The sequence below is a fragment of the Lonchura striata genome, chromosome 1 (assembly GCF_046129695.1).
Source record: "Lonchura striata isolate bLonStr1 chromosome 1, bLonStr1.mat, whole genome shotgun sequence".
NCBI lineage: Eukaryota > Metazoa > Chordata > Aves > Passeriformes > Estrildidae > Lonchura > Lonchura striata.
In genome coordinates, this window is record NC_134603.1 from 88,217,866 (window position 1) to 88,229,871 (window position 12,006).

The window sequence follows — 12,006 nt, forward strand, 5'->3', positions numbered from 1 at the left end:
AACAGCATACGGGACTGCCGTGTGCTGAGTACTTCTGGAAACTGTTTTCTCTTTAGCTGCCCAAGCGTGAAGCATTTTTTACCCCGGTATTGTGGTCCAGTACATGAAAATCTTCATACAGAATGTTTTGAAAGCTTAAAGGCTGTGGTCTTAGCTCATCTGAAAAACTTAAAATGCTCGATGTCTCTGTGAAAGAGCTAGGGCTGATGTCAAACTTTGCAAATACCCTGTTTTATTGACCTAATAGATATCCTTCTATGCTTTGGGTTTGCTAAGAAAACTTTTGTAGTCTGAGTTCACTAAAACTTGCAGCAGAAGCATCAGGAGTCAAATAAAATAAACCTACAGAGGAACGTTAAAACATTTTTGACTTTTGAAGCCAATAATGTGATTTTATGTATCTATACTTTTTTTTTTTTTTTTTATGCGATTCAGGAACTTCTTATGCTACAGTTTGATACTGCTGCAGATTTGCCCCGTGTGACTTTCCAAAGTCCCAAAGGGGCCCTGAGTCAAATGAAGGATTGGAAGTGAGAGAGCTTCCCAGGTTTTCTGTACAGCCCTCTGGCAGGTAGCTTACACTACTTCCTTTGAGAATGAATAGTTACTACCTATTGTCTTGGAGTTTGTTGATTCACAGTTCCTACAGGAAACCATCTGTAAATATTAGGCTGTGTAATTTGTAGTGATATTAAACAAAGTGATGAGAATCCTACTTAAGAAAAAAATTGATAGCTTTCCATATGGTTCCAAAAAGCTTAACACCGATACTAGTTAGCATAGTGTAGGAACAGCACAGTTCTGACTCAATTTATCTGTAAAAATGGAGGCTTAGTGAAACATTAATTTTCCAAAATTACGGAATGTTTTAATGTGATTGTAATTGCCCCTTTGTGCTTTTAATTTATTGCCATTGTTGCAATGAATTATAACTCATTGTAACCAAAATCTTTAGATGTGAAAAAGCCAGGCTAGTATGCTGGCATCCTATTATAGAGATGGTCTCTGTATAATGCAATCATAGCATATCCATTCTGATTTATGTGGAGAACTTACACTGATTTGGGGATTTCTTTTGCATCAGTATTGTGATTCTGTTGTGTCTCAGGTTCAGCCCTTTACATCTTTGCATCTTACCTTTCTATAATGTGTTTTCCTGGAGAGCTGCACTTAGATTGAGGACAGATGGAAGTGCTGGGTGTCGTACAAAGGAGGCACAGCAAACTCGCTTAAGGGGTGTTGGGGAGAGGAGGCCTGTGGAAACTCTGATGCGAGCTAAGGACTGTGTTGCAATGGTGTCTGATCAGCAGTTCTTCAGGACCCAGAGTGGCTCTGAACGTCTAGTACTGTGTATGTGCCTGGACAGACTCCAGCAGCATTCCTACCCTATGGAACCAACGCATTAAGCCTTGCTCAACACCCTGTTTGGGTGTGTCTGTGCTGCGCTCCTGTTATCAGGAGTGCAGAGGAACCCAGTGCAGCAGGTGTCCAGACGGAGGCCTGATGCTGCATGGTGCTGAGCTGGAGGTATTGATTCAGCCTGAGCACAGAGCCTGCGTGCTCTGCTCCACAGTGCACAGAGAGGAGCTCAGGAACAGTCCTGCATCCGGGCTCGATTTGTACCATGCCCCACCAAAGCCCAGACTGAGTTCAGTCTGGGGTTAATAGCCCTAACTCCATCCCAAAGCCTCTCAAATCCATCTGGATTTGCTACCTGACTCTCCTGGGAGCACAGTATAGGGATAATTGGGCAAGATCTACAAGATGCATTCATATTCTGTGCTACATGAAAGTACTTGTATGGATGTGAATCTCGCAGTGGTCTGGGCTGCAGCCTTAGCTAATGAACTCAATCAGACCTGAATTGGCTCTGCACAGAGCTCATCCTGTTGTCTCTGTTGCTTCACCATTCCTGATATACAACTCATCACATGTAGCGTATATGCAGATTAGCTCTATCTGGTGTTGTAGGTGTAGATGCATAAGGTAAAATATGATTGGGCACAAAATATCACTAAAAGAATTAAGTGGAAAATTTGTAGAGAGAGTCTCAGTAGCATAAGGGGATTGTGTTAAAGACTAGGTCCATACCCTGGCAATTTACCATTAAATTTTCTTATGGGAAAAGGAGCAGGTCCATAGGAACATGGAAGTTGCCATGTAGTACTAAACTTCAACTGTACTTTTATGTTCCGTTTTCCAGTGTTTGTAATAGTTAGATATTTGCGTTCTCTTCCATTGCATGCTACAGTTGTAATCTAGCAAAGTGCTTAAATTGTGTTCTTTAGAGCTTTACTGGATCAGGGCCATTTTCAGTACTTCCAAAAAGTAAAGGCTAAAGCATTCTCTGAAATCTTTGGCTAGAGATTGTCTAATATTATTCCTTACCCGTAAGGATCTTATCTTCACTCTCCCATAGGAACTGAAATAGCAAATGTCATGTATGCAGCCTTGGCAGACACTTTTGAACTTGGAGGACTTCTTTTGGTGAAGTAGTGTGGGCCAACATGCCTGAAACATGTTCAAAGCTTTTTATCATTCCTCATCCATTTGAAATACAAACAGACAATTCCCAGTTTCCAAAATAGGGCTAGACATATGTTGTGATGGTGGCAGTGACTCGATAAGGAAATATGGGAAGCATAGTCTTCAGCTGACTGTATAGAATGTGCTTTATCCAAGAAAGAAAGAATCCCTTAGTGTAAAAATAAATCATTATATTGAAAATTTTTCATATGCTAGGAACTGTTTATTGACTTTTTATTGATTCATAAACAGTCTTTGACACACTTTCCTTGTCAGTACTGCAAAATGCTTACCATGGTATGTCAGTGACAGATATCTAAGTAAGAAATTTCTCTTAATCTTTGGAGTTTTTTTGTATTAGTAGGGCCTCATGACTCTTGCTTCTGATAACTGGAATGTATTCAAACATACTGTCTTATTCTGAACCATTTTTTCTCTCCATTTTTCCTTAGAAGCTGAAGGGTGCTAGGGTGCCAGTAAGACCAAAGTTAATATTGGTTTTTGTGAGGTTACATTATCATGATCCCTTTATGCCCATTCAAGAAGGTAGAGAGCTAAAGGATGTATTTTCAGGCAGCCTGTGCTATGAGCTATAGCACAGAGGATGAAGCTTCAGTGGAGTGTTCACAGAGAGAGCACAACTCCACAAAGGAAGATGAGTTGAGGACTCTGCTGTGCTTCCCATGGCAGGCCGACTGACAAATTCCAAGACCCCTGTATGAGCCTCTTTGGAGACCCAGGTCATCTATAGAGTGTGGGATCTGTTTTTCTCATGGAAGACACAATAGTGTCAGTGCAGAGTCTCTTACTGTGGTTTATTTAAAGTATATTTGCTTCAGATTTTTCAGGATGCAAAAGTTTGTCAGATGTCCTGTTAGAGATTTGGGACAATTGTGCATGGTGCAACAAGCGTAGAACTGTCAGATGTGAAGTTTTGTGAAGTAGTCTTAGAGAAAAGAAATTGCTGGAGAGAATCTGTGGAATAGGAACAATTTTAGATTTATCTTTGCTTTTGAAAGATATTTGTTCCAGGCTTTAAACCGGGATAAGAAATGAAAAATAGCACATTTCCGTTATGTGTCATTGCATCCCTAGAATCACCCAATAAGTGGGTCTGGCCATGAGAGGGCTCATATTAACTTTATGAACTGAGTTAACTGAATTAAAAAATGTTTTTTGTGTGGTGTGGGCATGAATGGATACATAAAGTATTCAACCCCCTCAAAATTGAATACTATAATTACATATTTATTTTATTAGTTATTGCTATTATTAATTACAGTGTGACTAAGATTGATTTGTGGAAAAAAAAATCCAATTACTCCAAAAAATCAACTACACTACTCTGGAATGAGTAGCAACAGGAAACTAAGATTTCAACTCTGACCTTGTAATTCCAGCCTGTTTATTGAACAACATTTTAATATTCCTTCTCAATAAGGTGGCCTGTCCACCTAACTAAAGCTGGTATGTTAGTTTCATCAGGTTGAAATAATACATCATGGCTACAGAGTTCCCTTTCTGTGTCCTTCCTACTGTACTTCCTATGGAGTTCACAGCGGCCTCTGTTCCCCCACTTCTTGAACAACCCTGAAAATGTAGTCAAATCTAGTAGTAGTCCATATAAATTTCCATTGCAAATTATGGAAAATGGCTACTGATATCCACAGGGGTCCTCAGAAGAAGATCCAAGTTTCTCCTGCTGCATCTATATAGGTTTCACCACTCCTAACATTCATCCTATCCTGTTGGCACACCTCTGGATAGCTGTCTGGTCACTTCACCTGTGGAGTACAACCAGCTGGAGGTGACCCTAGCAACAGATTTCCATCCAGGGTATTCACAATGGAAGCATGGAAGCATTAGCAGCTGAAGGTTCCCACTGGTGTTACATTCCTGTCCAGGTCTGTCAACAACTGAAACTATGTTGTCTGGAAGTTCCTACCTTGGTGGCCAGGACAGGGGCTAATGGCAATATGAAGGTCCTGGCCAAGGCTAGGGAGAGAGGAGGCTGGCCCCAGTAATGTGACCAAACAGTCTCACAGGAAGGGTGACACTATTGTGTTGTATATATTCTGAGTTAGAAACTCAGCCCTGCAAGATCAGCTTCCACTTCTGGTGGTCTGTCATGGCACACAGCACCCTTGAATGCCATGCTGCAGCACAGATGTATGAGGTTCAATAAGACTCAGGGCCAGGTGCAGCACTTGGGTCACGACAACCCCAGGCAGTGCTGCAGGCTGGAGGAAGGGGGGCTGGAAATGAGCCAACAGTGTCCAGGTGGCCAAAAGGCCAATGGCATCCTCAATCACGCAATCAGCAATGGTGTGGCCAGCAGGACCAGAGCAGTGATTGTCCCTCTGTACTCGGCACTGGTGTGGCCACACCTCGAGTGCTGTGTTCACTTCTGGGCCCCTCACCACAAGAAAGACATTGAGGGGCTGGAGCATATTCAGAGAAGGGGAATGGAGCTGGGGAAGGGTCTGGAGCACAAGTCTGATGAGGAGTGGCTGAAGGATCTGGGGGTGTTTAGCCTGGAGAAAAGGAGGCTCAGGGGAAATCTTACCACTTTCTAAAACTGCCTGAAAGGAGGCTGTAGTGAGCTGGGGGTCAGTCTAATCTCCCAAGCAGCAAGAGACAGGATGAGAAGTGGCCTCAAGTTGCATCAGTGGAGATTTAGATGGGATAATAGGAAAAATTTCTTTGTGGAAAGGGTGGTCAGGCATTGAAACAAGCTGTCCGTGGAATGGACATCACCATCCCTGGAAACGTTAAAAAAAGAAGTGGTTGTGGCACTCTAGGGACATGGTTTAGTGGTGAATATGGCAGTATTGGGTTAGCAGTTGAACTCAATCATCATACAGGTCTTTTCCAACCTAAACAGTTCTATGATTCTAAGTCAATAAACCCCATCACTGCTGTGCAGGAAGCAGGGACAGGCAAAATTAAGGTAAGTTGAATCCCCCTGACACCTGCTGGTCTACCCAACAGTACCTATGGGCACTCTGGACTCTGGACACTGATCTGCATGATAGATTGCCAAAATCTCTCGTAGGATTTCTCTTAGGTGACATCCTGAAAGAAAAAAAATATTGAGTGGTTGGTGAAGCCAGCAGATAGGGAGGAACTCTGCATAACATGGGGGCAGAGGCTGACTTGGTTATCCTAAAGGTCATCCTGCTGGACTACAAGGAAGTGCAGACTCAGCAGCAGAGCCCAGCTAATAACTAGGGTCCTGTCTTAACAGAGCCGTAGCTACTCCTGTGACAGAGGTAATTGGCTCCACACTGAAATGCTGAGGCTATTAACAGTTTTCCTATTTGACAGAGGAGGAAGAGTAGATAATTTTTTTCACAGTGCAGCTTACTTTATTTAGTAGGGGTTTTGTTTGTTTTCTGTTCTTCCTTCAGGGAATAACAGAGACTTTTCTTTCAACCCTCAGGGATCTAATAACATATATACAGACTTTGTTTTTCTTTGGCCAACCCATGCTGGACTATTTTTTTCCTAGGGATCAGCATTTCCAGTGCAGATTTAAAATGATGAAGTTACAAGTGTGTGGCTGGTTATCTTAATATATGACAAATGCTGTGCGTATTTTCTCTAATGGACCTTTCTCCTTCCCTTCCTTCCTGCCTCCCCATTTCTCTTTTCCTCTAGAGGACACTTCAGAACGGTGGTTATGGCAGATGTTTTGAGGTTAATAACTTTTGAGAAAGTGGGTCTACCCATAGTTCTTAATTTTGAATAGACTTGTCCTTAAATGTGACTGCACACAGATCACATGTAAAATCAGAACCATCATGTAGAACTTGTTCCAGATTTTCATGAAGATTTTAACTGTCTGAAGTTGTTTTGTTTTTCTAGCTATTTAAGTAAAAACTGCATTTAACATTTCAAAGAACTTAGTTAGCTTCCTTTCAGATGTGACTACTGTGATTCCAGTTTGAGTGACAGATAAATGCAGATGATGCAGACGGTAATCTGGTCAGAACTATAAACTCTCAAAAGAAGACAAGACAAAGCTTGGTGTGTTAGAAGATGCATCTCAACCTTTAATCTAGCTTTTGTTTAGGTTTCTTCAATATAAAATGTTCTTAAGACTGGAGCAAGAACAGAGAATTATTATTTTTCCTTGGAGTTGTAATTAATTTTGATTGATTAAAGAATTTTCGTTGGCCAGGCTACCCTCTTCAAATACCTTATTTGATAAAGACAAGATCCTTACTGCTGTGACTTTGTATTTTCTAAAAAATTTGACAGAATTTTTATTTCAGTAGATGGCAGAGTTCTGGTTTAGGTCATTAAGATAAGGGAAGCTTAAAAATCTACTTTTGTCTAGAAACTCTTGCTCTTACAGTCCAGCCTTCTTAGAAGCCAATGCATTGCAGTCTGAAACTGCAAAGAAGAAAGAAATTGGAATTTGTGTTTGTCTGCATATACATAAATATACTTTTAAAGGACACCACTTTATGCTATTTTTCTCTTAATTTCCCCCAAAACTTTTTACTTGTTTGGTTATGCAGCATTGTCTCTGTTCCAAGAAACAGATTACACAGTGGTCATCCATGTATTTAGATAAGTAAACCTGTTCTAATGAATATTTTGAGTATAAATTCCTACTCATATAATTATGATTTATTAGATATTAATCTATAGTTATGCATTAGCAATCTTTAATGACTCATTTTCTTTCTAAAGCTTGTGAGGGAAAATAGCTGCACTTAAATACTTACAGAGAGTAATTCAGAAATTAGACTTACTAATAAAATTATATTAATTGTCCATGAGCTCTTAGCACAAATTTAATGTAAAACTGAGAACCTGTAAGTTGGGGTCAATTAGGGGTGATTTTGAAAATAGCTTATTTAGTTGTTTTGGCCAAGTTAGCTAACATAGTTGTGTCCTATGGTCATTATTCAATTCAGCACCCTAAAATCTGTCCTAATAGCAAAGCATCATTGTCTTCAACAGTGGAAAGACTGGTGAAAATACCAGGAGTAAAGCACACATTTAGTATTCTGCATCTTTTTGGCCCTCAGAACCTAAACATAAACAGAGTGTATTTAAGTGAGTTGCATAGATGTGTGCTTACATGTGTATATATAATACAGTAAATGTGCAGTCACATTCTGAATGTGTTTACCCTGTATCTTTGTACCTTTTAAACATCAGCTACCTTTATTTAGTCCATTGGTTCAACAAGACCAGGTCTCTTGACAGCAATTCTTAATAACTTCAAGCAGAATTTGGACATCTGTCATTTGATCAAGTATAAAGAATGAAATCTTTAAATCTGGTTGGTTGGTTGGTTGGTTGAGACTTTTTTGGGTGGGGTTTGGAGTGGAGGGGTAGGGAGTATATGAAGAGGCATATCCACCAAAAATTTTTCCACTGCCCTTAGATATCACAGATTCTTACTGGAGTGACCATTCAAGAAGCATTCATTTGGATATAATGAAGTAAAGCATATCCCCCTCTCCTATCTCCAGTTTTCAGACATCCGCACCATATTTTTCTGTCTTCCTTTCCCACACCTTCTTTTTGTATAAGTTTGATCCCTAAATGATCCTGGCCTAAGGTCTGTGATGGACAGCCTAGCAATCTGCAGATTTAATGTCATTTTCTTTGATCTCTAAGAAGTCAAAAGGAGGGCTATGCAATCCTATAAATATCAAGAGCAGATATTGTAAATTAGCCCAAATCCAGTCAGTTGCTGAACTGAAAATCACTGTGACATAAACATAATATTAGGTGAGACATATTACTTAATGTCAGGTTTTGCAGTATTTTTGGAAACATAAGTTGGTAGGAAACCCAGCATTTAGCTTCAGAAATGGTGAGATATATGAAGCACTCCTGACTGGAAGTAGAGAAAGTCTGGAAGTTTTAGAACTGTTTTGCCATTGAATGATTATGTTACAATAGCAGTGCATGATGACACCATGTTCTTCAGGCATGTGCTTTTTAGTTCTTTTAATAAAATACCCATTTTTCACTTACTAACCTTCCTCCCTAACCGCTCTAGACCACAGCATTACAGACTGAATTTCACACATATATGTAAGGAGATTTGAGTTCTAATTGTACATATGTACTCTCATGTGAAAAAGTGGGGAGTGCTATCAGGAATACAGGCATGATTTAGTGTCATTGTATATGAATGAGCAAACTGTAAGTACTGTATGGATGACCTTTAAGCAAAATGAGAATTCCTCAGGGCTACCAGCCATGATTTTCAGAAAAAGCATCATAGTGTTGCTGTTAAGATTATTAGCTTCTTTAGAGATTTGTCAGCATGGATAAACCAAAAAACCTCAAGTCATTTGGCATACTAGCAAATTCCAGTGACTACTTAGCAGAAACTAAAGGAGATAACCCCAAATCTTATGATACCCTTGCATGCTCTACATTATGTTCTGTGAGGATAGAGTGTTTTTCTTTAAATCTTTGCATGTAAGACTGTAAATTCAGAAGAAGGATTTCTATACTAAACACCAGATTTAAATACTTAAAGCTGCACAAAATGGTGTCAGTAATGCATGGATCAACCTACTGACAGACTGCGGAACTCTTGCTTGCTCTAACTGGTGCAGGTCTTAATTGTCTCAGTGTGCTAATCAGTAATAGCAATATGGAAAATGCCTGACAGCCTGGAATCTGCAGTGATTTTTCATTGAGAGAATCATCTTGGCATTTTGAGGTGGTTATAAATCTACTATGTGTATATGTATATATGATGCTATTGCTTCTGCTTTTTATACAGATAAAAATTAATTTTGTACAGATATATTACTGATTTTAGGCTCCAGGTTGTTTTCTGTCACTCAGTTCAGGGAATTATTGCTTATATATATGCAGCTGTGGAAGAGAAGCAGTCAGGTTCTCAACAGTTATGAGGATAGAGTCTAAAATGAGTCACACTGGAATTTGACTATTTCTTATAGCAACTTGTCAAAACACTGGATTGTAAGACAAAGATTGCAGGAATACTTTCTGCACATGTAGAATGGGCTTTTCCTTTTGTTAATTTTCAAAGAATAGAATAAAAATATGGACACAGTGATCTTAATTTTTTCTTTAGATCAAAAATGTAATATTTTGTTCAAACATTTTAATAGAACAATTATTCTTTTGTTTTTAAATAAAATTTTCAAGTGAATAATTGCTTGTGACAGGTGCATTTTGAACAATGGTAGAAAATTAAGTCCTTCTCTACTATATCATATAACAGCATCAGTCAAAGATTTCTTTATCTACCATCTTTAGGTATCACAGCTTTCCTTTGGAGTGACCATTCCTAAAAGTAAAAGAAAGTAGTAATAGGTAGTAATAGCAAATTCCCCCTCCCTCTTTTTTTTTCTTTTTTTTTTTTTTTTTTTTTCCTCTCCTGAGGTTGGTTATTGTCTGCTAGGATAGTTGATGCTTCTTCACCTTAAACTATACCGAGATTGCTGGCTCGCCTGTTGTCCTTGAAGAGGAAGAACATGAGAACTTTTGACCTGGATTACATTCTGATATAATGATCTTGAAATACAAGACCAATATTGGGGTGCCATTCTGCTGTTATTTTTGCTGCAATTAGTATCTAAAATACAATATAAACAGTGTTCTCCAGTTCTTTTCCTCCCATACCTGTCATTAACAGTGTACAAAGGTTTAGTGCAATCTCCTTTAATAACAGGAGTAGAAAAAGGAAGAAATAGCTACATGCTTATTAGAAACAAAATCAATTATTACTTTTAAAAACTACCTGCTTTCAATTAAGCAGGAAATTATCTAACCGGTTACTTAATTTGCTCTGGCTGGCAGTCTCTCAACTGCTTTATGCTGAGTGGAGCATGAAATTAAATATGTAACAACTATCCTAATGGTTATGTTTTTTGAAAACCAGTATTTTGAAATATTATTTTGTATAGTTTCAAGAGAAATAATGACACAAAAATAAATTACTACTGCTTCAATGCATTTGATATTTAAAAGAAAGATATTACTTAATTGTTGATTCTCTTATTCTGATTAATAACAAAACAATCTTTGGTTTGAGTGATGCAGATCTATACTTGGGAATTGGGTTATTTGTTTAGGTGGCTGTCTTCCCCCCCCGCTTTCAGATTGTGTGTCGGGAGTGAAATCATAGCTGTTCATGTCTTGCTGATTCAAGTGTTAAGATCCATCCCATGGGGAACATTTCTGTGTACAGACTGCCTTTTGGTAAAATTTTTGTAGGAATCTTCAATATATTTTTAAGTTTTCTGTTTGCTGGATCATTCTCATGATACAGCTTCTGTATCCCAATTGAAACCCATGCTTTTTTACTGCTTAAGAGTAATTTTCCATTTCAGAGGAAATCCCTTAGCGTTCCATATTGGCTCACATAAATGCATTTTAAAAAACTCAGTTGGGAACCTGATGCAGAATGTGTCTGATTTTGTCTTAGGAGAGAGGTGAAGCCAATGGTCCCAGATCAGGTGTGTCAAAGTACTTGAATCATCCAGTTGTTTGTGTATATTAGCATCAGCCCACCATCCCTCTCCCAGCCCCAAAATTTCACAAGCATTTACAATGGCAGAATGATCCACAAATTTGCACCATTTAAACTTGGCTATGCTTCCATCCAGGAAATTATATTTAGATTTGAATGTAATGCCTTTGATTTGATTAACTTTGTGACACAAATCCACAGACTTCATTATATTTATCACTGCATAAACTTCACTGTGTTTATCCCTTTCAGTTTTATTTAGATTTGACAATAGAGAAAAAATTTATACTATAGTCCTAAATTAGAATGACACGGTTTTTTTACTGTATCAGCTACATGGATCATGGAAGTTTTCCTTTTTCAACAACAGTTAATAAAAAACCCCAAAAAACTCTAGTGCCATAACTATGATTTGGGAGGCAGTAACTCACCACATTCCCCCATAACTAGATATTGACTATTTTGTTCTTCAGATGGACTTTATTGCTATCCAGATTACAAAGAAAATGTGTCATTTTGTAGATTCTCTAATGGACACATTTTTGTTCTTGTGAAAAAATTGTGAATTTGAGCCTCAGAAGTGGTAAAATTGTTGGTCCTTTCTTTGAATCTTGGCTCAGACACTCATTGTCTGATGTAACTTTTGAAAAAGCTTTGAAATTTGGTAGAAAGTGGTGGGTCTTCCACTAAGTAATCTCACTCTTAGATTGCAGGAGTGATGGTTGTGATAGCAGCTGCCTGCATCATATGAAAAGTACTTAGTGTTGTTAGTTGGCCATTAGTCTGCCAGGCCATTACGTTTGTTTCTTGAATGGAAGACACTTAGAAATAAAAAAAAAAAAAAGAAAAAAAAAAAAAAAAAAGAAAAACATAAAAATTAATCCCTGATTAAGTTGAGTTAGAATAAAAATAAAAAGTCTGTTTTTTCATTTTTTCACTTGTGTTTAGGCCCCTTTACCCCTCTGTATCATGCAATTGAGAAGCTGTCTCCAATT